General features: G+C 36.5%; 1 long non-coding RNA gene across 1 annotated transcript; it reads left to right on the top strand.

Moving 5' to 3' along the window:
* On the top strand, nt 1–1536 carry LOC147549307 (uncharacterized). Its single transcript, XR_015238975.1, has 2 exons — nt 1–276; nt 1093–1536. It is a non-coding gene; the product is annotated as an uncharacterized LOC147549307 (long non-coding RNA).
* The last annotated feature ends 1612 nt before the right edge of the window (nt 1537–3148 follow it).

The raw sequence follows: 3148 nt of genomic DNA, 5'->3' as shown, positions 1-3148 counted from the left end.
GTTTAACCAAAACACGGGATTCAACCACTCTTCCTCCAACAGCTAGGGCAAAATCGATTTTGCTCCAAAAGTTCTCTCAAATCGATTTTGCTCCCCTCTTCCTTTCACCTTTTGAGTTGTGGTTTTTAGTTCAAAAGCACTCGATTTTGCTTCTTCACTCGATCGATTTCAACCCCAGGAAACTCAAAAGCTAGGGCAAAATCGATTTTGCTGACAAAGAGGAAATTTGGGAGCAAAAGGTAGGGTTCTTCATTCTTCCCCCTTTCATCAGACTAGGTAAGATTCTAATCTCTTCTTCTATCTTTATTTATCTCTCTTACCTCTTTTTCTTTGCTAACCCATAAAAGAAGGATTATATATAGTTGTTGAAGTAGAACTAGTGTTAGGGTTTTGATCTCCATATGGAAGAAACTGATTATAAACCCCATTAGTACTAATTAGTCTTGATGAAAAAAGTAGTCCACCAACACCACCACCAACACCACCACCACCACCACCAAGTTGAAACTCCGTAGAAGGAGATGAAATACTAGGAAAAAACTTCAACCCACTAATATTTTCTGATGAAGAAGGAGATATAGAGTAATCTATTGATGATGAATCATTTCTAGAACTTGATTTTGTGCTAATTCTCTTGTTCTTACGACAACCGCCACCGATACGAACGTTCCGTAAAGCACCGCCTTTAGTCCAATACCTTCTACATGTCTTACAAAAATGTCTTGGTTGTGAAAGATTGTAATTGTTGTAGTAACAGAATTTAGTGTTTGAAGAATCACATCTAGGGCATTTTAGTGCTTGTTCTGGTGGGTTTAGTTTTACTGGTGTTGTTGTTGATGAATTTGGGTTTTGTTGCCGTAATTATATGTTATAAATGTTATGAACTTCGTTGAGCTCCAAACCTACAGTTGGTACTGTAACTTCGCACAAGTCTTCTTTCTGTTTGCTAATGTCATTCTCGGGTGATGATGTTTTTACAAAGAAAGTGATGATGTCTTTACAATTAACTGTGGTGATGTTTTTACATAGTCCCTTATTCAAATATTCAAATTTGGGTTGCACTGATTTGCCATTTTTTTTTTTCTGTTTTAGATGATGATGGTGAAACCGAAGAAATGCTGAGGAAATTGGACATGAACGTGACTTGTGAACCGTGCATTGGAATGACTAGATTTACTCGGCGCTCGATTGGAGCGAGCTAACAGATAGGGCACGAACCCACCTAAGGAAGTATAAAGTCATTTGATAGAAGTGAAGGTTGGAAAGCAGTGCTAGTGGGATGGTCCTGTTTAGAGTTATCGACTGTCTCTTTAAGTATGATTTGTCAAAAGTGCAAACTTCAACTAAAAAGAACCTCGACAAGATTGAGAAACAGATTTAGTTTCTCAGTGTCCCTAATGTTCCTTTACATAAAACTGTGATTAGTTCTACTTTGAAAAAAAATTTATTCTTCTGCACTAATTTCATTATGGATGTAGTTAATGTTTTATGATTGTTCTCTTACTGTAATCCATCTGTCATTTTTATGGTCTCTTATAATAATTCTCCTTTTACAACTAATTGTTGTGATTTTTCTGGTGTTTTGTGTTTATAGTCAAGTCATATTCTTGTTTAATCTCTTCATGTGACATCCATGGAGTAAAATGAAGAAGATTTTTATTTTATCCTGGGAACCCTTCATGTGTATATGCAGATTGTAGTAGATTGAAGCATTTTGGTGTTGCACCATTGCAGTATTTTGGCTGCAACTGCAACCATTTGGCGATGTTATAGCTCTTCAAAACCTAGAGCTGCTATAGAATTTCTAGAGAAGCATTTTAAACTAAGAAGTGCAGATCATAACATTAAAGGAATTTCTCACCTTTACTTCCACCGAAAATTTCATTCAATAATCAAAAGTTATTTATAAGACATTACTTCCACCGAAAATTTCATTCTAACGCCAACAGTCTGATTCTTGTGAAGGAGCAAAATTTCTCGAGTGATTTGAAGCAAAACCTTGCTGGAATCGAGTTGAGAGTTCAAAATCAAGGAAACCCTAGCTTTTAATTTATTTATTTTTTGGCACGAAACCCTGGCTTTTAGTTGGAAGAGGGAAAGTGAAGTGAAATCCCGTGTTTTGGTTATGAATAGAAAAAGGACTCAACTCAGAAGTGTTCAAAGTTGAGGGATCAAATTGTAAATATTGAAAAATCACCCTCTTCATGCTGCCAACTCAGGATGCTTTGCCCGGTTGGCGTGCCAACTCGGCTGGCCGGGATTGGGCCGGGAAAACCGCCGGGCATAGCATCATTTTTGTATTCAATTTTATGATGTTGAAGATCTATTAGGTTATCATAGACCTAGTTAAGTTGCTGATTACTAAAAACCCAACAACTTTCATTGAAGAACTTGTTGAGCTTCCTCTATGGCGACCAACTGCCGACCAACTGCATCTACTGTTAAATCATCTGAACAACAAAGAGATGGAGAAAATCATCAGATGGGTATTGAAGAAAATCATCAAATGGGTATTGAAGAAAATGCATCTCAGTTTGTTTTTCACCATCAAGAACAGAATAATAAGAACAAGAACAATTATCTTCCGCCACATTGGATTCAGATACCATTTCTGATACTCTTAAGTCTTTTTTGGAATGACTTTTGCTCAATCTTGTTCTGTTTCTTCATCATCTTCTATTGATTTTCAAAACTACCCAACCCACCAGATCTTCTCTCTAGAAATAGTAGTAGTAGTCAAATTCAAGATCTTTGTCTTTCACTTAAATCATTTCAGGATGTAATATTAGAACACCATCATCATCATCAACAACACCATCGAGTACATCAACTTCCGCTGTTCTTTCTTGAAGAAGAAGAAGTAGAAAAAGAAATTTAAAGTAGGCAGCCGGAATTGCCGGTTGAATTCCGACCTCACAGTTTTGAGGAATAAGTGAAAAGGAAGTGGTGGGTGATAAGCACCCTCACAATTAGGCATTGCCTTTAACCATACTCGATTAACTTAATTTGACTAAGTTTTGGTTATAAACACATTGCCTTTAACATGTCTGGACATTGCCTATAAAATTTCCCACATTTATATTATGAGTTATTTTCTTTTTGGCCCCCTTGTAGTACAGAGGGAGGAAATAAATAGTTTGTTGGAGAA

The sequence above is a fragment of the Eschscholzia californica genome, unplaced genomic scaffold (assembly GCF_041429995.1).
Source record: "Eschscholzia californica isolate CP2 unplaced genomic scaffold, dmEscCali1.0.p SCAF_3, whole genome shotgun sequence".
Lineage (NCBI taxonomy): Eukaryota > Viridiplantae > Streptophyta > Magnoliopsida > Ranunculales > Papaveraceae > Eschscholzia > Eschscholzia californica.
Note: the sequence above shows the minus strand (reverse complement) of the source record. Positions and strands in the feature narration are given on the sequence as shown.